Source organism: Pteropus medius, unplaced genomic scaffold (assembly GCF_902729225.1).
Source record: "Pteropus medius unplaced genomic scaffold, Ma_sr-lr_union100, whole genome shotgun sequence".
Taxonomy (NCBI): Eukaryota; Metazoa; Chordata; class Mammalia; order Chiroptera; family Pteropodidae; genus Pteropus; species Pteropus medius.
In genome coordinates this window covers 7,176,372-7,200,846 of record NW_024350927.1, presented here as the reverse complement: position 1 = coordinate 7,200,846, position 24,475 = coordinate 7,176,372, and the positions used below count along the sequence as shown (strand labels likewise).

The 24,475-nt window shown below is 47.3% G+C and overlaps 1 long non-coding RNA gene across 3 annotated transcripts in view; it reads left to right on the top strand.

Moving 5' to 3' along the window:
• LOC120585853 (uncharacterized) overlaps nt 1-23,892 on the top strand; it is a 26,593-nt gene extending 2,701 nt beyond the window's left edge. For all 3 annotated transcript variants that reach the window (XR_005648543.1, XR_005648544.1, XR_005648542.1), the window contains 2 exons: nt 8,548-8,789; nt 22,471-23,892. This is a non-coding gene — a long non-coding RNA (uncharacterized LOC120585853). The remainder of the gene's footprint in view (nt 1-8,547; nt 8,790-22,470) is intronic.
• Nucleotides 23,893-24,475: the final 583 nt, after the last annotated feature.

The following is a 24,475-nucleotide window of genomic DNA, read 5'->3' as shown; positions in this document are numbered from 1 at the left end:
ACAGGCAGCTAAGGGACATTCTATTCAGGGCGCCACCTTTGAAGTAAACCTGTTCCAGTTATTTTGTTGTTGTTCTAAAGTCTAAGGCCACAGGGGTCACGGGCCGAAGTTCGGAGGGGGAGTTTGATGGGCAGGACTTTGCCACGCCCTCTGCGAAGGTGGGGCCTGTTCGCTGACACCGTGTTATGGGGATGGGTAATTCAAGGCACATCGATTGCAGGCTGGCGGAGGGGAATGATAACTTCATGATAAGGGAAGAGAGGAAGTGTCGAGATAAAGACGAACACCCACATTCAGTGGGCGAGATGTTGGGGTGAAGCCGAGCCTTGCGGAGAGAGACGCACGTTCAAAACTAGGGAGTGAGAAAGAGCGGGGGCCGCCAAAGGTGCAGCCCGAAGGCGCCCCGGGAGCGGAGCGCGCGGCAGGACGCTCTGCGGCGTCCGTTTGTTTTTCTAAGTGTGTCGCGAAACCATAAGAGGATTTTTAAAAAAGAAAAAAAAAAAACCAGGATCTGATTTTCATTTTAAAAGACCGCCCTGGCTGGAGGAAAGATAATATATTGCAGGGTGCGCTCGACGGAGGAAGTGAACTTCGTGGGTGCTCCGTGGCACCGGGTTGTGGCTGAGCGTGGAACATGGGACGTGTAGGGTCGAGGAAAAGCTCTTCCTCTGCCCTGTAAGACTCCGCATCTGGGCCATGCAAATTAAACCGACAAAAGACACATCGGTAGGAGAAAAGGCATAGCTATTTTGTTTTTATTTTCACGTGCACGGAACTTCGCAGAAAAGAAGTACAAACGCTTTTTCAATTGGGGGCTTATATACCATTCGAACAAAAAGTGACATATTGTGGGAAGGTGCCACAGAAAACAAAGGAAAAACGGCTTCCAGGGGCAGCGCATTGTAGGGAGGTAAATATATGAGGGGAAACTAATGGTAGAGAAGGGTCATGTAGGGTTTAGAGAAACGTTTGTTTATGCAGGATAATTGGGTACCGTCTCCATCTCTGCTGATAAGGGTTGCTCTCCCAGTATGGGGGTGAGAGGTACACCCTTATGAGGGGAGTTTATGTCCTGCTTTGGGCAGATAGTGGAGAGGACAAAGAGCCCTTCATTATCTGTTTTGTTTTGTTTTGTTTTTTTCTCAGTTGCTTTTAACCCCAGATAATCCTTATGTCAAAGTGGCATGTTTTGGAGGTGGCATACTCTGACCTCCTTCAAAGGCATGGGATCGAGATCAGGCAGGCCAAGGGGTAAAGGGGGGTCAGTTATTACAGGAAGAAGAAACAAATAGCACAGCTGAATGAGACACGGGGTGAGAGTCTAGAGTCCTTTGGCCTAAGGAAGAGAAAGCAGATATCACAGAGCCAAGTCCAAGACCCAGGGTGTCCCAGAGGTGGGGAGGAGCCCATGGGTGCGAGGCATCCAAGGAGGCAGGCCACAGAGGAGGAAGAGGCAGGAGACACTGCGAGTCCAGGTACACGATTAGGTCCAAAGTCTGCAGAGGCTAAGACAGGCCGAGATGAACCAACGGGTCCACGGGACAAGGGCGGAAGATAGGCTGTCTGCTCTGTGCCCCGGTTTGTCTTCCTGCCAGGGAGAGAAGGAGATGCAAAGACCCGCGTGACCCGGATCTTGACTGAAGCAAGAACAATCTTCCTGTCTCCTTCAGCGAAGAGCAGGGCGTCTGGGAAAAGGGGCTCAGGGGTTAGACAATGTGGTTCCCAGCTAAGAACTTTCCTGTTGATCCTACGGGATGTACCTGCTCAGATGCACCGAGGTGTATGTCCAAGGATGTTCATTGTGATGGCCAACAAACAGACTAATAAACGAATAAGTAAACAGCCTAACTGTACCTTAGTAAGGAATCGGGTAAAGCAATCGCAGGCATTCATACAGTGGAATACTGTGCGGCCATGAAAAAGAATGAAGCAGACCGATGTGTACTGACATAGACTAATGTCCAAGAGACTTTACCAGAAAAGAGCAAACTGTAGAAGAGCATGCACAGGGTGATCTATGTGTGGGGGGGAAAAAAACAGACATAAAAATATGTGCTTGTATGTATATTGAAAATTTGGGGAAGGAAAGACAAAACATTAACAGCGGTTTTCTGAAGAGAAGGGCTGTGTCTGGCAAGAGCCATTCTACTTTGCGTCTATTTGATTTCTGTTTCTCTGAGCATATTTTACTTCTATAATAAAATATTAATGAAAACTGTTTTAGAAACCAGGGTAAAGGGTCATAACTCACCAGAAGTAGACAGGATCTTCCATAATTGGATGGGGGCATTTGCCAAAAACCGACAGCAAATATCAATCACACTTAAAGATTGAATGAGAAACACTCCTTTACTGTCATGTCGTGGATTCAGGTCGTAACCCGGGCATTAAGAACAACAACGAAAAGATTAGTAAAAGGTGTAAGATGGAAAGGAAGAAACAAAACGGTCATAGATCACAGATAATATGTCATCTATGTAAAAATCCAAGAGAATGTTGGAACTAATACATTTTTTGGAACTGAGAGAGTTTATCACAGTTGCTGGGTTTCAGATTAATGTATAAAGTGTATTCCTATAGACTGGCAACGACATGATTTTAAAAAGTACCATTTTTGGATGGGAGACCCCGTAGGAAGACCAGGTGCTGTAGGCGTAAAAAAAGAAAAATAAATAAATAGTATCTTTACGAGAGCAAGAGAAATTATATACTCAAGGAATAAATAGAACAAAAGAAGTGTGAGACTTTTATGAAGAAAATTATAAAACCATAATTATAAAACATAATTTATAAGTTATACATTGGTTGATAGAACAAAATTATAACATTTAGAAAATTGTTTTAAATGTATGTATTGAAACATAAAAAAAAAGGAGGGCTATATCCCATCTTCATGGATAAGAATATTCGCTATCTCGTAAAGATGTCGGTATACTCCATAGTGATATATAAATTCCATGTCATGCCAATCAAAAATCTCGAAGGGAATTTTGGGGAATCGACAAATTTATCCTACAGTGTAGATGGAAGAGCAAACAGCCAAAACTATTTAAGACTATTTTGAAGAAAGAAGGCAATGTGGGAAGCTGGGGGAAGGAGGCTTGCCCTTCTAAATATTAGGACTGAGTATAAACGTACAGGAATTAAGACGTGTGGTATTGGCCCAGAAACAAACAGACTAAGGGAACAGAGTCCAAAAGTAAACTCATGGGGACATGATGTTATTTACGTGACAGAGATGGCACCGTGGCGAAGGCTTCAGGATACGCTCCCCCAAGACACGGCACCTTGGCATATCGAATGCTTTAAACCGAAGGTGTTTGCGGGCTGGCAGGTGCAGGAAGCAGGTCATAAGACCCTCACAGTACCTGGAGGAAGGAGCATCCTCATCTCCAAGGACGAGAGACAGAGACAGAGAGGAGGCTCTGGGCCGAGCAGGCTTTGCTGTCCCATACGCCCCCAGTTACCACCACCCTGAGTTCGTATCCTTTCGTCCTATCATATTTTTCCACGACTTTCCACTCGTCTTCAAACCTGGTATGAAAGCACCGAGCTCTAACTGTCCCTCTGGGCCTCCGTTTCCTTCTGAAGCTCCCACGTCACATAAAACTTAACTAAATCTGTGTGCTTTTTCTCCTGTTAATTTTTTGTTACAGAGCCCCAGCTGAGAACCAAGAAGAGTAGGAGGAAAAAGGATTTTTTTTTCTCCCCTACATTAGGTTGGTGACCCGAGAAAGGACTAGTCAACAATTAGAGCCGAGCGACTGATTGCTTTTATAGAAAAAAGAAGTTCTTCTACTGCCTACAACCACAAAAATAAATTCCAGGTGAAATGAACATAAGAAGCCAAATGAGAAATGTTTGGAAGATTAGGAGAACATTCTATTAGGAAAGGGCTTCTTAACCAAGACTCAGAAAGTCAAATCATAGATAAACAGATGGACAGTTCATTCAAATTAGGAACTGTGGTCCATCAAACAGGAAAAACAAAAGGACAACACAAGCCACAGACCAGGCAAAGATAAACACGGTTCGTCATCAACAAATAATGAGCATGGAGCATGTACAGAGAACGCCTACGAGTAAGTAAGGAAGGGAGAAGCCTAAAGAGAAACGGGTAAAGGCCGCGAACAGGGAGCTCACAAAAAGTGGAAACCCGAATAACCAGTAAATGAGAAAAGGTGCTCGACTTCCAAAGGATAGAGAAACGCCAATTAAAATCATAGTGCGGTATCATTTCACACCCGGCAGATTGGAAAAGATGAAAAGGTCTGACAGCCGCAGAGTTGGAAGGACACTGACAAGTGGACTTCGTGAGTGTGAACTCTGTGTACAAACACTTTGGGAACCGGCCGGCAACGCCAGTCGGCTGGAAGGTGTGCATCCCCTATAACACAGCACTTCCGCTTTCTAGAGAATTCCTTGTGCGTGTGCCTAAGGAGACAGGCCTGACAACGGTCAACCCAGCTGCATTCGTACTCGCAAAAGCTTGAAAATGACCAAAACCAGCGGTCAGCGAACCAGACCAGAGGCCAGATCAGGTTCCCTTCCTGTTTTTGCCAAGTTTTGTTGAAACACAACCTTTCTTTTTCATATCTGAAGTTGCTTTCCAGCTAGAATAACTCAGTGGAGCTGTCGCAGCAGAGAGTTTGTCCCACGAAGCCTGAAATACTTATCATCTGACTCTCCCCAGAGAACGTTTGCTGCCCCTGATCTACTCATCCAGACATATAGATTAGTAAATGTTGGTCTATTTTTAAAATAGATTCTATACAGCAGTGAAAATAGTAGACCAAGGCTACATGTACCAACATGGCTCGATCTCAAAAATATAACATTATAAAAAGAAAATGACGGAACGATACGTACAGTTTTATGCTGTTTACATAAAATTTGGGCATAGGCAAAAAATAGTATGCATGTTTATAGATAGCGTTTGTAGTAATAGAATTAGAATGTGCATGGAAATACCACATTCAGGAAACTGGTTCTCACCGAGGACAGAGGGACCCGGAAGGGGACGCAGAGAGCTTCAAGCGTTTCTTTAACATTTTATTCTTTAAATGACATAACGTGCAAATATGAAAAGACGGTTTCAAAGCTGCGTGGTGAGTACGCGCATGTCTGTTGTATATTTTTCTATACTTTTCAGTATGCTGCAAATATTTTGTGATTAAAAAAAAAACCAAAGCTCTAATGTCAGGTGTCCCGGTCTGGCTATGTCACCTTGGACAAGTCGCCTCCCCTCTCTGTGCCTCTTCTCTCCTTTGGAAAAGTGAGGGTTGCCTTAGAGGACCTGCCGTGTCCCTTCTAGTTCCAGAACTCAGTGACTCATCCACTGATGAATGGATGAACCAAATGTGGTGTCTCCACACCGGGGAATATTATTTGAATGAACTGTAAGGTTCACCCTACAACACGGGTGAACCTTGAAGACGTTATGCTGAGGAAAAGGAGTCAGTCACAAAAGACCACATATTGTATGATCCCACTTGTGAGAAATGACCAGAATAGGCAAATCATAGACAGAGAAGTAGATTCATGGCTGCCAGGGGCTGGGGAGAATGGGGGGATGGGGTGCGTGATGGCCAGGAGGTGTAAGCTTCTCTTCGGGGTGATGAAAATGTTCTAAAATCGATCGCAGTGATGGGTGCACAACTCCGTGAACACACTAGAACCCATTGAACCGTGCACTTTAAATGGGTGAACTTCAGGGCATGTGACTTATATCCAAATAAAGCTGTGGCAAATAAAAGGTTCCGTTTTCCAAAAAGAAAACATTTCGATGATCCCGTACGCATCTCGTGAATACGCACGGCGACCGTAGTGAACCGCTAACCAAAGTCACAGCTAACGCGAATTTCCAAGCTCGGTGACCTTTTTAGAAAAGTTAGGGACAGCTCACTAGTAGAATTCGGTGTTGGTGTGTGACTTCCGCTACACCCGAGACGACCTTTTCAACGGCACAGATTCGGATATTGGAGAGAGAAGATGGATTCCAGGGTCCCCAGCAATTTGATTAATAAGGGACCTAGGAAGCGGAGGGCACCGCTTGTCCAAGCGCACGTAAGCAGCCCTCTATCACAGAGAGTGGAGGAAATAAAATTCTGACTCTGGTGATTGTCATTGCTATCAAAAATAAACAAATGAATAGATGGATAGACGATAGATGATGGATGGATGGACGGATGGGTAGGTAGGTAGGTAGATAGATAGATAGATAGATAGATAGATAGATAGATAGATAGATAGATAGATAGATAGATAGAGAAAGATGAAAGCCCAGGTAGCAAATGAGATGTTGAGATTTTCTGGGCTCTCATCCTAGCCCGAGCACGAGAACACAATAACATCAGCTGTTTCGCAAGCAAAGAGTTTGTTTCCAACTGTAAAAGTGATTTGGTGCCGGATATCAATTTTATGGCCTCTCCCTGGGTGTCATAATGGGAAGTGCCTGAGGAAAACCTCTGTCCCAAATCTAGAAGTGCTCCCCATACAGCCTCCTGCCTGCAGAAGTGAGAGCCGATGGAGAGTTAGCGAGTAATTACATTATTTCTGCAATAAAGCCTGGTATGTGCATAATAAAAGTTAATGATTATGCACATACTTTCAGACATTTCAAAAGAGTCTAGACTGAAAACACTAAAAGGAATCTTTATGTGTTCACTCTTTAGAATTCCACGTGGGTAGGATTTTAGAGTTACTTCAACACCACCCCAGAGCTATGAGTATATATATATTTTTCTTATGTCATCCAAACGGCCCTAACCCAGCAAAGCTCTGTTAGGACTCTCGTAAGTCTGTAAATTATATTTCAAAACATTATAAGTTACGGTGTTAAGATATAAAGGCCAAGGGCAGAACATTTTAAAAGGAGAGCATAAGATTTTTGTTTGCGCGGTTGGAAGCGTGCCTCTCTTTCTCTAAACACTATAAATATATCCTTTCTAAAATCTCTTCCCCAGTGAGAAGACGATGCACTGGAAATAGAAAGTCGGTAGTAAATAGTTATATTCTGATATAGTTGTAGAATTTAGAATTAGAAAGACCTCCCCCAGAAAAATCCTCTAGTTCGACTTTTAATTCCGTAGAAAAGGAACCCAAAGCTCAGAAAGGTCCGATGACTCGTCCAAGGTCATTGATTCACCGATGGCTTTATGCACGTTAAGACATAACTCTCATAGTTAGGAGATCACTGTGACACCTTATCCGTTCATCCAGCGAGCATTTATTGAGGGCTACTGTATGCCCAGTGGGGGCCTGTGCTTTGTGGTCCTAGCTGTAATGACGGCTGCCCTCTTGGAACCGACCCTACGGGTTGGCTCGGGGCCATTGGGAAGGGAAAACAAAAATACAACCAAGAAGCGGGGCCAGGAGCCTTGCCCCTTGGGAAGGAGTGTGGGACCCCCTAAGGCATGAGCCCCAGGGCAGGGCCCAGCCTGGGTTGCGGGGAAATCATAAAAGGCTTCTACTATGATTTCGACTAAACAGACACTTCCTTAGCCTTATTAAAAAGTCTTAAATGGCTTACTTTGTAACATTCAGATGTAAAAGGCCAGCTCTGATATCGATGAGCAAAGCCAGGTACCTGGGACTCTCCCGCGCATCCTTAGGGCGGTGGTCGGCCCTCCATCAAATGCCGAAAAGAGGAAACACCTGGGTCCTCTTGAGAGCATCCTTGGCTGGTCCCCTTCCGCACCACGCATGCGTCTGTCTAGGAAGATGCATCTCTGAAGGGACGGACGGCGGTGGCCTTTGAGGCTGTTGGTCCTCATCCGTCGTAGAAGACCGTCCAGATAAGATTGAACGTACAATTACATGAGGCTTCTGTACTTTATTGGCTCCACTTTTAAAAAGTTATGAGAATAATGTGCGCTCGTTATAAAAATGAGAAAGCGATGTGAAAGCGTGAAGAGAAAAGAAAAATAACAATCGCGACCCCACCTCCAACACGTCGGCGTGGCTTTCCGCTCTTTTTGTCTGTGCATCGCTATCTATACAGGTAAATACATATATTCTTGAGGATTTATCACATTGCGTATGTTATTTCGTTGCCTCCTCCTCCGCTTAATCATAACATGAATATTCGCACATGTTAAATATTCTCCTGAGACCGGGTCACAAGCACATCTTAAGCCGTTGGTAAACTTTTCCAGGTTGGACCCTGGCAACATTGTGGCACTTTGTGTCCTCACAAGCACTCCGGTGCTCCAGCTGTGTCCCCACCGCTCGGTGCAAGCCCCTAGGAAAGGCGGAGGGGTCAAGAGCACAGAGCCTGGACCCCTGCCTGGCTCCAAAGCCCAGCTCTGTGACTCGGCGGGTGTGACTTTGGGTGAGTTACCAGCTTTTCCAGTGCAGGCGCTGGGCATCTTTTCCTGCAAAGGGCCAGACTAGGATGGCCTCCGCGGGCCATCATCCCGGGCAGTCACCCAGGGCCCCCGGCTGAGAAAGGCCTCACGTTTTCATTTTGCACCAGGCCCCGCAAACTGAGCAGCGATCCGGAGCTGGACGGTAAATATTTTAGGCTTTGCGTGTTCTCCGTTGCAGCTGATCCGGTCTGCGGCCTTGGCGTAAAGGTGGTAGAGATGAGAGGTAAGAAGTGAGCATGACTGAGCCCCAGCAAACCTTCAGCTGCACGGCCCGTCCGCGAGCCGCAGGTCGCCAGCCCCGAGCTCGTGCCTCCGTCTCCTCCGGAGGAAAGATGAGGAGGATACTGTCCAGCCCACGGGGCTGTTCTGAGGCCTGGTCACCGGAGCAAATGAACCACCGGACAGAAAGCATCATGAGGTGTGAGCTACTATCACCTTTTAAGATATATTAGTTATTTTTAAAATCGTGGTAAAATATAGCATAAAGTTGACCATTTCAGTCATTTTTAAGCGGGCGTTTCGATGGCATTTAAGCCGTCACCACCGTCTGATCACAGAATTATTTTCCTCTTGCAAAACTGAAACTCTGTCCCATTAAACACCGGCTCCCCAACTCCCATTCCCCCGGCCCCTGGCGGCCACCATCTACTTCGTCACTGTGAATCTGACTGCTCTAGGTGCCTCATAGAAGAGGGAATCGTACAGTATTGGTCCTTCTGGGACCTGCTTATCTCACTTAGCGTGACGTCCTCAAGGGTCATCTGTGTCGTAGCAGGTGTCAGAACTTCTTTCCTTTCTAAGGCTGAGTGAAATTCCATTGTCTCCGCCAACTCAGGACACCACAGCCCGGGCGACGGAAACAACAGGCATTTATTTTCTTACGGTTCCGGAAGTGAAAGCCCAAGATCGAGATGCCGGCACAGCTGGTTCCTGCTAGGGGCTCACTTCCTGCCTTGCAGAGGCCACCTTCTCTCTGTGTCCTCTCGTGGTGGGGAGAGAGATGGGGAGAGCAAGCTGTTTGGGGTCTCTTCTTGTGAGGGCACTAATCCCATAAAGAGGTCCCTATCCTCATGACCCTGTTTAAACCCAATCACCTCCCAAAGGCCCCACCTCCGAGTACCATCACGCTGGGGCTGGGGCTTCAACGTACACATCTGGAGAGGACACAGCGGGACCCAGAGCATCCTTTGTGTGTCTCCAGCCATCTGTCGATGGACGCTCTGAATAACGCTGCTGTGAACGTGGCTGTGTCCTTGATTTCAATTCTTTTGGGTATATATCTAGACATGAAATGACCTCATCACATGGGAGTTCTATTTTTAATTTTTTGAGGAGCCGCCATACCATTTTCCACCCCCGTTGCCCCATTTCACATCCCAACGGCAACACGCAAGAGCTCCAATTTCTCCGCATCCTCGCAATACTTACTCGTAATTTTTTTGATAATAGCTACCCTAAGGGCTGTGAAGTAGAATCTCATTGTAGTTTTGCATTGCCCTAATGATTAGTGATGCTGAGTATCTTTTCTTGTGCTGTTGGCCATTCGCCTGTCTTCTTTGGAAAAACGTCTTTGGCCTAGTTTTGAATCAGATTGGTTTTATAGTTGTGGTTGCCTTTTTACTCTGTGTATAGCGTCCTATGAGAATAATGTATGCTCACTAGAAAAATGGGTAGATGATATAAGACTATGAGGAAGAAAATAAAGCCTCGATGCACTGAAGGTTTTCATTCTGGTGTAGTCCATTTCTCCTTTTTGTTGTCATCGTCCGCTATGTTTTTAAATGTCGCATCCGAGAAACGATCACCGAACCCAATGTCAGGCAGCTTTTCTCTTAGGTTTTCTTCTAAGAGATTTGGAGTTTTAGCTCTTCCTTTTAAATCTTTGATCCATTTTAACTTTTGTCCATGGCGTTAGGTAAGAGTTCGACTTCGTTCTTTTGCATGTGGATATCCAGTTTTCCTAGCACCTCTTGTTAGACTGTCCTTTCCCCACGGAATAGTTTGAGCAACGTTGCTGAAAATCATTTGACGGTATAAGCAAAGGCTTATTGCCGAGCTATCTATTATATTCCCATGGTCTACGGTCTGTCTTTATGCCGGTTCCACACTGTTTTGATTACCGTAACGCTGTAGTAAGTTTTGAACCTGGGAAGTGTGAGACCTCCAACTTTGTTCTTTTTTCAAGATTGTTTTGGCTATTCAGAGTCCTTGAGATTCCGTATGAATTTTATTTTGATTTCTTTCCATATGAATTTTTCTATTGAAAAATGGATTTTTCTATTTCTGCAAAAAAACTTTATTAGGATTTTTGACAGAGATGTCGTTGACTCTGTAGATGTCACTATTACTTTTTAAAATGTTCGCAGAGTGGCAGATTGCAATGGTGTTTTGTTACATTTCAACTTGCATTTTTTTTTATTGCTAATAAGATTAATTAGCCACTTGCCCCTCTCATTTCTGAATTGCCTGCTCTCCTTTGCCTACTTTTTTTTTTATTATTGTAGCTTTGCTATCACCTATTCAGGGTATTAAGAATATGAACATTTCCTTTGTTATACAAAACCACCAAATATTCATCGGGCACCAATTTAGATGAGACACCGTATTGGACGTTGGCCTATATGATGAAGTGGAGGGAAAAGCCACAGTCCCTGCCCTCATGGGGACAGTAGTAAAAAAATAACCCAAATACATCATCACGAGTTGGGATAAGTGACGTAAAGGCAAGGACCACAGAGCTAGGGGACCTGATCTAGGGGTTCAGGGGACCTGATCACGGGCTTCAGGGACGTCTTTTCTCAGGAACTGAGGTTTGGAAGATGAGCAGGAAATAAGATGGTGTGTAGGGGATGGGGGTCGGAGAGCTTCCTGGTAAAGAAGTCAGCATGTGCAAAGGCCCCGAGGCCCAAAGGAGCAGAGTGTGTACGAGGACGTGAAGGAAAGCCGTCGGAGCTGAACTGTGAGGGGTGGGAAGGGACGGGAAGTGGGAGTCAGGCAGGGAGACTAGAGAGTTTCAGACTTGGGCAAGACATCCTGTCGGTCGGCAACTCGTTCGCCTTTCTAGACACTGTGTGCACAGCTGAGCGTCAGCCATCTTACGGCTCATGGCCAGTGTTCTCCACTCTAAGCTCTGCTGTTTTCCTGGATGAACTCACCACCCATCACCCTGGAGGTTTCCTTGATGAATTCCTTCTTCCATTCATTTGTTCCGCAGATATTCACTGAGCGCCTGTGATTTGAGGCTAATGAGCTAATCTCAGATATTGATAAGTTCTTAGACGTGAATTAATGAGGGAAAAGGGTGGAGAGCCGGCTGGGCTCTGAGTGTGGGGGCTGGTGGGGCTGGTGTGGCTGGTGTGGCGGCAGCTCTGAGCCACCACCTCCAGGTTTGCGAGAGGACACAGGCCCCTGTAGGCTAGACGAGATCTTTATCTTCACCCTCAGGGAAAAGGGGAGTCACAAGTTGTTTTCAGCCAGGACCTGGCGCCATCAGGTTTGGGGGAAGGAAGGGTCCCTCTGGCTTCGCTGAGGACAATGGAGCGAGGGCGGCAGAGTGGATTCCAGAGGTCACAGGAGGTCATTCCGGTGGTCCGGGTGGGGCGTGGGGGCGTCCTGGGAAAGGGTGGCGGCAGAGAACATGGCGTCATGCGGATGGGTGGCTCCAAGGTGTTCAGGACGGACAATCCGCCTATCACCTGGTGATGGAGAGTGAGGGAGGCAGGGGCGCGGCCGGGCCACAGTCCAGGCCCTGGGGAGCAGAACTGGAGAGGGCACCATTGAATGAGAACCAGAACCCATAAGGGACCCCACTGTAGAGAAGAGTTTGGGTTTGGTCTTGGTGAGTTAGTGCCTGGAGCACCTGTGCCAACAGCAAGTTAGAGAAGGCAGGGAATTGGCCAAATGCTGTGGAGACGGTATGTGGTTTTGAGATATTTCGGGAGCGAAACAAAAAGGTCTTTAGCTACATCGGACATTGGGGGTGAGAGAGGAAGGTGACAAGGAAAGACCCAGGTTGCCACCTAGGAAGAAGTTAGCGTTGTTTCGTGACAAGTATCTTTTCTCGTTTGTCATTTGCCTTCTACTTTTTTTGGGGGGGGGGTTAATTTAGCTCATTTAAGAGAATGGTTCGCGTGTGCATTTTATCAGCATTAAAGTGAAATATGTATAGGCCACAGAAAACTGGGGCCATGACAAACCAATATTCTAAAAATGAAGACCCCTCGTTGTCCTCCAAGAAATAATACAAGGCCATGCAAAAAACCAGAGCCGAGTTCACCACCTCTGGCATCAGGAGAATCTGAGTTTGCTCTTGATAAACTCCTGTGCCACCATCTTCCTAAAATCCTTGGTAGGACTAAATTCTAGGTGTGACTAAGAAAAGTCTCAGATTGTAAATTGACACGGTTACCTGCAAGCGGCACACACCTGCTGAATCACTTTTTAAACAATCACAAAACAACAATTTCTCTTGTTCCCAGTATAGCTTTGAGCCGCAAAAATTAATTACATCACCTGCAAAATTAGCCCTGTGTTTTGCATCCAAAGGTCAATGTTCAGACTGAGAAATGGTTTAGTGCTTTCAAACACATAGCTCGGCATATAAATATTTATCACAGGAGGACAGGAACTCATTGTACGAGGCGTGTTTACCTTATCAGGCAGTTACCTGGGGCAAAGAGTCCACTGTCTGCTTCCTGTCCCAGCTTTTCTTACCCAAGACCTTGGGCAATTGTTTATTTGACAGAGTGTTCTGGCTCATTCCCTTTCTTCTGGGAATAAAGGCACAGGGTGCTAAACAAGTACATCACCTGGGCCACACATACCTGATTTCCAGAGAGGAGAGAGTTCTAGGTGTTTGCTAGAAAGATCTGACGACAGTTATGAAACAGAAAACGGGTGTTAACACCCACAAGAGAACAAGGAGTGCGTGTTTGCTTCTCCATCCCTGACCTTTGCTGGTTTAAGTCAGTATTTCGAACGCTCTCAATGGATCGTACGGAATGTTCACGCTTTTGATAGAGAAGATGCGGTAGCAGAGACCCGGGCAGACAGTGATCGCAAGCATGATTCGTGGCAAAAACACGGCCTTCTATTTTTATGACTGTTTTCTATGTTTACAAAACGCGAATGTTGGAGAAACAACGGCCAAGTTGGCTGTAATCTGGCCACATATTTGTTTTGGCCACTCTCGGCTCTTCTTTCGCAAGTTCTCATACTAACTAGCTCGGGCAATTGTTACATAAGAAAACCCAGCCGGGCAGGGTGCCAAAAATTCAGCTCGGCATTTTTCCGCCTCCGCGTGGTGGTCCTGAGGAATGGACCTGTGAACCTTCAGAACAGAAACCTCAGGTTAGACGGGCCGAGCTGATGCATCCATGGAACCTCTGACAATAAACTCCTTCGTCAGCGTCAGATTTCCTGTCTTCTCGGACCCCGGTGCTCACTAACCAATCATCACACGCCTTGTGTGCATGTATCAGAATCTATTTCGAATCTCTCAGTCTCTTCTTAGTCTCAACTCGTTAGTCTCTTCCTTCTGTGGCGTTTCTAACGCTGAAGGTTTACTAGCAACTCTGCATTGTTCTATTTTAATTTGCATTTCATGTCGTATATATTTTAATTTGCATATAACTCGATTGACCGTTTGTATCTCTCCTTTCTGAATGGCCTGCTGGCCTTTCTCTGCTTTTTCTATAAGGGTTTTAATATCACGTTAAGAATATCGACGCTTCTTTGGTTATATAAAATCACCAACTATCCATTGGGCAAGTCTCTAGTCGAGTTTTTCTTTCTTCTTTCTTTCTTTTTTTTTTTTCTGCATGGGTTTTTCTATTTTTTCTAAACTTCAAGTTTCATAAGGTAATACCTTCAAGTAATTTTCCAAAACTTGGTAAACAAATTCCTATTACTATCCAATGAACCCATGAGGGCAAGGCTTGGTCTGCCTTGGGCATTATGAATTCCTGTACCTAGATGTGCCAGGACTAAGCAAGCATTTGATAAATATTTGTCTAATGTACAAAAAAAATCCATGCAGAGCTTATTTTCTATTTTTCCCCCTGAATCATCCCCTTTCTAGGCTAAAAATTAAAAAACAAAAACCAAATAACAACGACAAAATATCCCTAACCTTTTATTCAACGTCAGCTTCTCATTCCTGTGATTATTTTAATGCTTCTTCGCCCAGACATTTTCTTGACATATGATAGTTAAAAATATGATAACCTAGTTCATATACAAAAGTAGGGACATATTTTCAGCTTTGCTTCCAAAATCCTTCTTGATATATGTTATGGGCTTTTGGCCACGGCAATCTATTAGCCAACATCTTCCTTAGACTCATCTACTCTAACTCCCTAAAAACTGATACAATGGAGCTTATTATCCTATAATTGTAATCCCAAGTTTTCCCAAATTCATTAGCTTGTACTTGTCCACCCCAAAACGAGTTTTTAGGGCTGTGCAAACCCTACACACGAGGGGAAAGGGTGATGTGTCTATCAAGTCTGCGGAACAAACGAGGAATTCCAGGAGGATCCCTCTCCTCCCAGAACCTCCCCCGCATTCAAGTTCAACTGCGCCTGAGCTCCACCTGTATTCAGGTTCATTCGTTTACTATTTATTGAGTGCTGACTCTGTGTCAGGTATTACATGAGGCACCAGCAGCAGAGATTTGTGTGTGGGGCTACTGATTTCCAGGCATCCACTTTTAAAAAGTAGGTTCAAACTGGGGTAGACATCGCATTAATCACCGATGCCTTGGTGAAATCGATTTATGAGGTTACGGTCTTGTTACTTTGTCACCCAATCTTCGGGCCACTATTTATTTCTCTAGGCTGCAACTCAATCAGTAAAACTTTATCAAACATCTATACTCTGTGCTTACACAGGCTGTGGAGACACAGTCAAGGAGCTCACGTTTGAGGGAGGGACAGACACAAAGTCAAGTCCAGTGAACACACGTGTTTGTCTAAGATGAGAAGCCCCGCCCGGAACACCAGCCGAAGGCTGAGCTGAAAGCTTACCCTGGATAGCCCGGTCAGCTTGGAGGGACGTCTAGTCTGCGAAGGCGTAAAGGCTGCCTTTACGGGTTGAGTGAGTTTCCCCCACACTCCCCAAAGATATCTTGAAGTCCTAACCCCCAGCACCTGTGGACGTGGCCGTATTTGAAAATCCGGTCGTTGCAGATGTAGTTCGTTAGGATGAGGTCAGGTTGGACCAGGACGAGCCCTTATCCACTACGGCTGGTACCCAGAGGAAGAGAGACACATACAGAGGACAACGCACGTGACAAAGGCAGAGGCGGGAGGGACGCACCTGCAACCCAAGGAACACCACGGCCCGCCGGCAACACCGGAAGCTGCAAGAGGCAGGAAGGACCCTCCCCTACAGGTTTCAGGGGGAGCATGGCCCTGCCGGCGCCTTGACTTTGGACTTCTGGCCTCCTGAATTGTGGGAGAATAAACTTCTGTTGCTTTAGTCACCCAGTTCGCAGTATTTGTTACGGTGGCCATCGCGAATGGGAGGAGCCAGGCACACAAAGAATGGGGGAGGAGGGTCTCTGTGTCCCTCGAGGAGGGTACCTGGGCCGCGGGAGCCGTGTTTGCCCCGGCCCTAAGGAAGCAAAAACCTTGGCGCGTTCCAGGAACCTGAAGAGAGGTCCAGGTCCTCACTGGGGAGCTCATCCGGATGCTCCTAATGGGGAAGGGAGCTGGTGGGGGGCGCTAAGCCCCAGAATGGCAGCACCTGCCCTGTGAGAAGGTTCTGCTGCAGGACGCAGAGGGAACGAAGGGAACAGGAAAATGGGATCGTCATCGGGAGGTGGTGGCCCCTGCCCTGGGGCGGGGCGGGGAGTGGGGGAGGCGGTCAGAGTCAGGGATTGGATGGTCCTGGGGGAGATGTCAGGGATCGAAACTGCCCGGACTGGGGTGAATTAGGTGTGGGGGTGAATTAGCCGAAAGGAGAGGAAGCACAAATACGTTTAAATTATAAATAAATAAATGCTTTATTTATCTGTAAATAAGTAAATAAACGCTCTCATGAAGTTAGTTTTCGGGCTGGTGGATACTAAGGCTCTTATGGGGATGAAAATGGGAGAGGAGCAGATTGGGGTGGGGACAGAGACGGACAAGGTTGTTGATCTGATGATATCTCAGTCTCTCCTCTTACTCATCTAGCTTGGCTCCTAATGGCTTGACTGCTTCTAGAATTCAAGCCCCCTCTTCCTTCTTAAAGGAGATGTGTGAAGCCCCAAAAAGAAGTTTCAATTATGCCCTTTCAAAGGGTGCAATTATCGACTAATCCTCCTGCTTTCCAGAGGCAAAAACCCTTTGAATATGCATGTTCTGCTGAGTTTGTAAAAACAGTCGATCCCATTTCTTTATAGTGATACCGTGTGAGCCCAGATTTAAAAAGATCGTGTCAGCACATGTCATAAAGATGCCTTGCTTCATTATCAAAGGCTGTTTGCTTATAAGTAAATGTATTTTCCCATTCCCATTTAATTAGGAAGTTTATGAGCTAACCATGAGCTCAGAGCCTCATTATTGGAACGACGTGCAGCCGGAAATTCCTAACAGCAGGGCATATGGCCGTTTTAGCCCGTGACTCAGGTTTTCTAGGTCTTGTAACGATGTTCACGATGGCAGAAAAAGGAACCGGCTTCTGTGGTAGCCATTTTTATAGGCAATGCTCTGTAAGATAAAGCTGGGGGGAACGAATGTAGATGTAGTATTTGGGATGGCAACGAAGAGGTGGAATCAGCCAATTCAAACATAAAACTTTATTATATTTTAAAACCACACGGTCACATCTGTGGGGTGGGGGGGGAGCTCAGGGGTTTTACTTATTATCCTCATAGCCCGGTGACCCCAGAGCCTGTACGGTCAGCGCCTGGTCTTGCTCATGACCTTCAGATCGGGTCCCCCACTTCCGGTTAGGCCTCCGCAGTGGCAAGCTCCACAAGGGAAGAGCCCCAACAAAATGCACCTTCCCACCCACACCTGCTCGTCCCCTGCATCTTCCTGCCCACACCTGCTCATCCCCTGCACCTTTCCACCACACCTGCTCGTCCCAGCCTCCCTCCCGGCGTAAATGGCCCCACCTGGCACCTGTTGCCTGACTCCCCTCCCCTTCTGCCAGGACAGGGTCCAGCTGCCTGCTGCCTTCGTGCTGCTCAATCGCTTCACCCACCTTCGCCCACCCGCCCCCATGTGTAGCCTAGGCCACCATCACTGTCACCTGCGTCACCACCACGTCTCCTTGGCTCACTCAGGTCCCCTGCGCACCGACCCATTGTCCACACAGCTACCAGGATAATCTTTCAGGGGTGCAAAATGCGATGTTCCTTGAAAGAAAGAGGATGACCCTTTGCTATCTCCCCATTTTATTACTTCTCATGTGCACCCCATTTCCTTAACGAGTCACTCAGGAGACTTCCGCCTTCAGTCTCCCCCGGCTTCCGGGCAGAGTTGGGTGGCCACGGCGCGGGGACATTGAGCTCCGGAGGGTACACGGTTCACAGTGCAGCCAGACTGCCGATTCACGACGAGAGGCGAACGCGCAGGTGCATAGAACCTTCCATTTCCCGATTCCTCTTCAATCACGTCGTCCGACCAGGCAAGTGGGAAAGTCAATGTCCTTCATTCTTGGGGCTCCTGATTCTCCGTGTCCATCCGCCAACCGGTAAAAGATGACGAATCTTTAAATATCTTTACGTAAAGTAGTATACGGCTGTGGGCTCCAATGTGTTCGCTGGTACATTCCTTAACGAGATTTTGTAAAACTAGGTTTTCGTCACGTATTTTCAACTTGACATCTAAAATATCTCATCTTCGAATATGTGGTGACAGAAAGAAATCTAACTATGGGAGGTGAACACACAGTGTAAATACATATACGCCTTACCGTTAAAGCGTACCGCTGAAACTTATTGGCTTTCGTTAATCGATGTCACCATAAATGAAAAAATAAATCATTTTAAAAAATAAAATATCTTAAGTTTTAAAGGTCGAAGAGGTAATTGCTAGGGTGCCGTAAATACGGACGTTTTTAAACACACTTCTTTCATCATTCTTTTGAATACATCCAATGAAATCTAAATATATTGATTTGACATCTTTGACAATCCATTTTTAAACACATGAAGGAATTTTTGTTTAATAGTCAGAAGTTTTTCAATTATTTGGGATCAACGCAATGAAAGATACACGGCAAGTCCATCACTCTCAATATTTTCTACCATGTACTGAGTGACTAGCGAAGAGAATCAATCTAAAAAGTCAGGAGTAGAAATCATGAGAATTCAAGAATATTTGGATCTGCCAGAGCTGCAAAAGCAATGTGGAACTGGAGGCCAAGTTAATACTCGGAGCGATGGAAGTAAACGATTCGGAAAAAATCATTTAGATGTTTGATTTAATAAACGATACCATAAAAGGGACCTCAATACTTTTCGTAGCTTTATGAGAATAAATGTTTTGGCTGTTAAAGCCAGCATTAATGAAATGAATGATAAGGTGGTGGAACTTATAAAACTAAAATAAACAAATCAATGGAAGAGAAGAGAGGTATTATAGGATAAAGAATCATGACCTAATAGAATTATAAAAGTGTCTTCAGCTTCTTTTCCACCAAGAGGAAGGTGAGGCTGGTGCCGCACCAGGGACAGAGGCCTGGGGGGCAGAGTTGGAGGCCGAGCCACCAGGCCGGGCCACCTGGTCAAAGGCCTGGAGGTCAAGGGCATGGAGGTCAAGGTCGTGGAGGAGATTGTCTCTTCTCCTGCCCATTCACAAGACTGAGGTCATTGACTACTTCCAGGGCCATCACCGTAGGATGAGCTTCTGAATGTCGCGCCTGTGAAAGAGACCTGGGCTGGCCAGCTCAGCAGGTGCAAGGCCTTTGGGACCTTGCTGGTCCAGTGGCCATGCTGGTCCCAGGTTCGAGGACTTCCAGGAAGTAACTACTGCCCTTGATCGAGCCAAGCTCTCCATCGTCTCTGTGAGGCAGCGCCCCTGGGAAACAAGACAGGCAGGTGGTATGCTGCTCCCGGGAAGGTGACAGGGCGCTAGGGCCATGCTGGTGTGCCTGACCCCGGCCCTGGGAAGTGGGGCTTCACCTCTACGTTTGCCAGTGGCAAGTGGGTGCCAGTAGCCTGGATTGATGACTACTCTGCTTTGACCAGGAGACACCTAGGTCAATGAGCATCTCTGCTAAAGCCACCTTCTCTGCCACCTCTAAGCCTGAGAGCCATGTCACCTCTGACCCATTCACCCAAGAATTCGTGCAGAGAACCAGCCTTCCGCTATGCCTACACATAGGGGTATCATATGAACTGCCCCCACTCCCCATGCACCCCCAAAGCCCTCTCATTTTTAAGAGACCAATTGCAATATACAAACCTTATTTGCAAATCCTGCTTCAATAACCAATGGTAAAATGTGAACACTGATCTTATAGGGAATGCTTGTTAATTTTCTTGGTGTGATAATGCTTTTTTAAAAAAAGAATCTTTATCTTTTAGAGATACATACTGAAATAATACCTGAGATTTGCCTCTCAGTAATAGGGGTGGGGCTAGGGGAGGGTATTGTTGAAGCTGCGTATCGAGCACATGGGGATCACGACATTCTTATTTTTATATGTTTGAAATTTTTCAGAATAAAAAATTTTAAACTATTTCAACGGAGTTTAAAACAAATGCGGTTTCTCCGTGCTCACCCCCAAATTCCGTCAGTTTATCTCACTGAGTCTCGATCAGAGCGTTTCTGTTTTATGTCCTCCCTCCCAGGAATGGTTTTGGGGTATTTCGTTGCTATGAGCAGCCTTTGCATGAAGCTTCTTTAATCTGCCAGAAAGTAGCTTTTCTTCTTCAGTAAGAATATTCTTCTCAAATTGCCCCCAACTAATCAGAGAAGAGGCATCAATTTTCCTTTCTGGCCTTTCTTAACCACTTTTCCAACATGAGAAAGAAGCCCAAACTGAGAAGAATTATAGTGTGTCGCCACAGAAAATGGGAAAGCTCCAGTCCAAAGGGCGGGAGTTTCCACTTTATTCTTAAAAAAGAAGCAGCATATTCTTATCCGCCGCTAGGCGTGGCTTAAGATTTACATCCATTCTCTGATGTTTCTGTAGCTAGAAGGAGCCTGGACCCTTCTAGCAAAAGCCGTTGGCAAAGACTTAAGCAGAAAACTCAACAGGTTAATTGGTTTTTATTGCAATTGCTAAAAAGATACTTATCATGAAAATGATCATCTTTACAACTTTCATAAAATCAGCAACCCAATGTGACAGTCACCACTTGCCCCAGGCAAATGTGGACCGGGATGCCGTAGGTGACGTTTACGTTTCTCTGGGGACGGGGGGCAAGCGGTGGTTGTGTGACGTTAGCACACGTTAGCTTCAACATGGAGCCCGTGTTTGGCATTTTGTTTCCCACGCTCCCTTGCGAACATTTTCTGTTTGATTTGTAGGATATGAATAGTCTCCTTGTGGAAACTAAAAATGTTTAACATACGATCACCCGTGAGACCTTTATTATTTCAAGAAAGGGGAAATATACATTCATCGGTTACACATTAGAAATTGAAAAAAACCGCAGGTGTAGCGACTGCCAGAACCGCATAATCGGGATTAATGCTCCCAGACACAGACCCAAACGCTCAATGCAGCAGGAACTCCTCTTCTGGGGCGATTACCCTTTGCATTCTGATGAAACTGTGTTTTGGAGGACAAGTGGGACGGGAATAAATCTGCCCCTTCCCTTCTCTCTAACTGAATATTGCTTCTGTTGGAGTCGGCGGGAGGGGGTGTGCGGGGCTTCGCGAGCGAGGGTCACCGCACCCATGGAGACATTCTGCTATAAAAGTGTCTCCTCTCGTTTTCAAAGCGAACAAATGTTACTGCCACCAGGAAACAGACGCCGTGAAAAGAGAATCGAGAACCTGGAAGAGCTGCCCAGGCTGTAATTCTTTTCAGCTTCCAAGTCCATTACCCCCGTTAACTCAAGTCAATGGGACAGAACAAAAGGCTTCTCAGAAGCCCCGTAAACAGCAGGCCGACGCATTGCAAATCCGCAGCGATGAAATAACGAAGCTGATTTTCCTTCTCGCTCACAATGCCTTTGCGACTTTTCCCTCCTGCTAAATATGCCTTGTAACGTACCCCTCCTTGTACCCTGCGTTAGAAAGTACCGTTTCTCTTGGACTCACTAGTGTTTTGGGGACGCGGGGGGTGAACAGCCGTAACAGAAAATGTCCTGGTTTAGACAGGAACTGCCGGAGGTAGCAGGTGTCACGGAGAACTTGGTGAGAAACGTGAGTGTCTGACGGTGAAAGATTAAGTCCTGTGAAGGTGCAAGAGTCTGTGACATTTCTGGGGGTCTAGTGGTCTGGGGTGAACCGGGATGTACCCTCCAACGTGAAGGGACAGCTACTGCACTTTGGGTCCCCTGCCATCAAGAGAGCTGTCCCTTAAGCAGTAGGAGCGTCGGCCTCCATCCAGAGGTCCATGCTGGGTGCTCGGCTCCCTGTGGCGGAAATATGGACCCAGAGAGAGTGGGCGTGACGCTTCGTCTCATGTCACCCAATGACCGTCTTTCAGAATGTTTTCTCTGGTCCCCTGTACGGTGGGCCCTGCTGGTTTCTAGGTTTTACTTTCCCAGAGACTATTTTTCCCACCAGGCTATTTTTGACATCTTACGCCTTTGGACAGATAGGTCCCTCACCCCGCCCCCAAAGGGGAGGGGTTTCTAATTTTGGCTGAAATGATGGATTCCGTTGAGAACAAAGCTGCTGCTCCACTGTGGGCCCCTGTGGTCCCGAGTCTCCCGCTCGTACTGCCCCTCCGGAGACAAACACTGGCGGGAGACCCCCCCTCGGACCCCGCTCACTCTGCGGCCCCGCCCACTTCGGGGCCCCGCCCCACTCCGCAGCCCCGCCCACTGCCACTGGAGGCCCCACCTCCTTCCAGCTCAGCAATCGGATTGACGCTCACTTGTCCCACGTGACGTCTTTCCCCTACTAAGTTTCTACAGAGCGTTTTACAATTTTCCTTTTGATACAGTTGTCAGTGCTGATTTTCCATCTTCTCTCTCTTTCTATAGCCAGTATTCCTGTCAGAGCCCGGCCATGTCCGTGGACCTCGAAATGTCTGTAGGTTCGAAGCTTTGTGTCTGGAGTGCCAGTGGATGAGACCACTTCGTCCATCTGGAAGGATGACGTAACCACAGGAGCAGGTCTCCCACAGACGAAGGTCTGGGTCACCTCGACCAGCACGGACGTGGAACCAGCAAAAGGGGCTGGCCAAGAGAAGGACAGGAATGTGTGTTTGTCCCTACATATGTGTGTGCGTGCTTGTTTTTAATGACTTTACCTCTTCTCGTCCTGTTCTTTATAACGGTTACATATAGCATATGTTTGTACTGGCTACATTTACCTTTTAACCTATAATTTGCATCATATCCATATGGGATCGTGATTGAACCGGAGGAAGGACAGGCCTCTCTCCAGACTCTGAGCTGGAAGCTGGAAATGTTTGCGGCAGCGTTATTGGGTGTTGGATGGTAAGGAAGCTCGTTTTTATGTGCATGTCTGATCGTTGTTTTGTTTCAGGAAGTTGCGGAGTTGTCTGTATGTGAAGCGGGATGCATGGCAGTCTAAGGGTGGCTGGGATGACCACTACTTTTGCTTGCCTGGCATTCATTCTTCTGTCTTCCTGCTACAGCACGATTTTCACTTTGATCCTTTGACCCACCCCATAGCCTCCTACCAAATTCCGCTTCAGCTTAAACTGGCCACAGCGGCCGTCTCTGTGGGTTGAACGCATGGCAGCCGGCAGCCTCGCCCCGGGAGGGCCGGCCGTGGGAACAGAAGGGGAGAGGAGGCTGGAGGAAGATGGGGAGAGCCCGTGATGCGGAAGCCAGGGGGAGAGATGGTGACCAGCGGGAGATTCTGGGTGGCAGGGACGCCAAGTGCCTGGATCTCTGCGGGGTTCTCGCCGTGCGCCTGGTGAGTGCATGTTCAGCCTGGTCGGGGGGAAGCTTGGTACCCCGAGAGTGAGCACAGACGGAATCGTGCTTCGCATGGAGGCTGGGCCGTTTCATCCCGATGGCAGCAGCGAGGACCAGGTCACTTCTCTCCCCCGCCAAAGGCCAGTGCTAGGTCAGTGGCTCGGTCCCCTGAGCTGACCCTGTGACCAGCTCCTTTTACAACTTGCTGTGTTGTCCCTAGAGGTGTCGTCTAAGTCCGCCTGGTCAAGGCCAGCTAGCAACCACACGGCCCCGTTCCTGTCCCCAAGTTGGGGACAGCGGACACCAAGGGCAAGCAGTTTCTTTGAGAGCTGCCCATACAGCCCCATTCAGATCCTCCACAGGCTGGAACTCAGTGACCTGGCCATGGCTGCTGGCAAGGAGTCTGGCCGTAGAGTCACCGGCATGTGGCCAGACAAACCCAAGGGGTTTTATTTTCAAAAGATAAAAAGGCAAGTGGACAATAGGAAGCCACTAGCAGTCACCGCCACAGACAGCTCTGCAGACAGTTGACCCACGAAGGAAGGAGATGGGACATCATCTGGAGGAGCACCAGGGTCCCTGGGCCAAGCGGCAGAACGAGGGAGCTGGAGATACGGGAATAAGAGATGACAGTCGACGGACGTCTGCGGAAAGGGGGCGCCATAGCTCAGCGCATAGATGGGAACTTGGCCTCAGATGGCATGAAGGGAAGGAGGAAAGAACGGGAAAGTACAGGGCGGTTTGCAGGCGGCGTGGCCGGCAGCAGAGGGAGTCCGTCCGCGGCCGTTTTCCATGTAAAATAGGAAACCAAGGCTCCGGATGAAACTGAGTGGGAGGAGCGTGGTGCTCGGGAGGAGGGAGACAGTTAGGAATCGTCCTGGCCGAGCGGGCTGGTCGGGTGAGCGTGACGGGACCTCCTGGCAGCAGCGAGGCCGCGGCGAAGCCACGCGCGGAAGCCCGTCTTGGTGGCTGGGAGTCTTTGATCGGGGTGCACAGCAAACCGGGTGCGGGTTCCGAGCAAGTGGGTCGTGGGTTCCATCCGTACGAGGAAAGAAACGAGGACGCTGCTGTTGGAACAATCACACGGTCCTTGCAACGT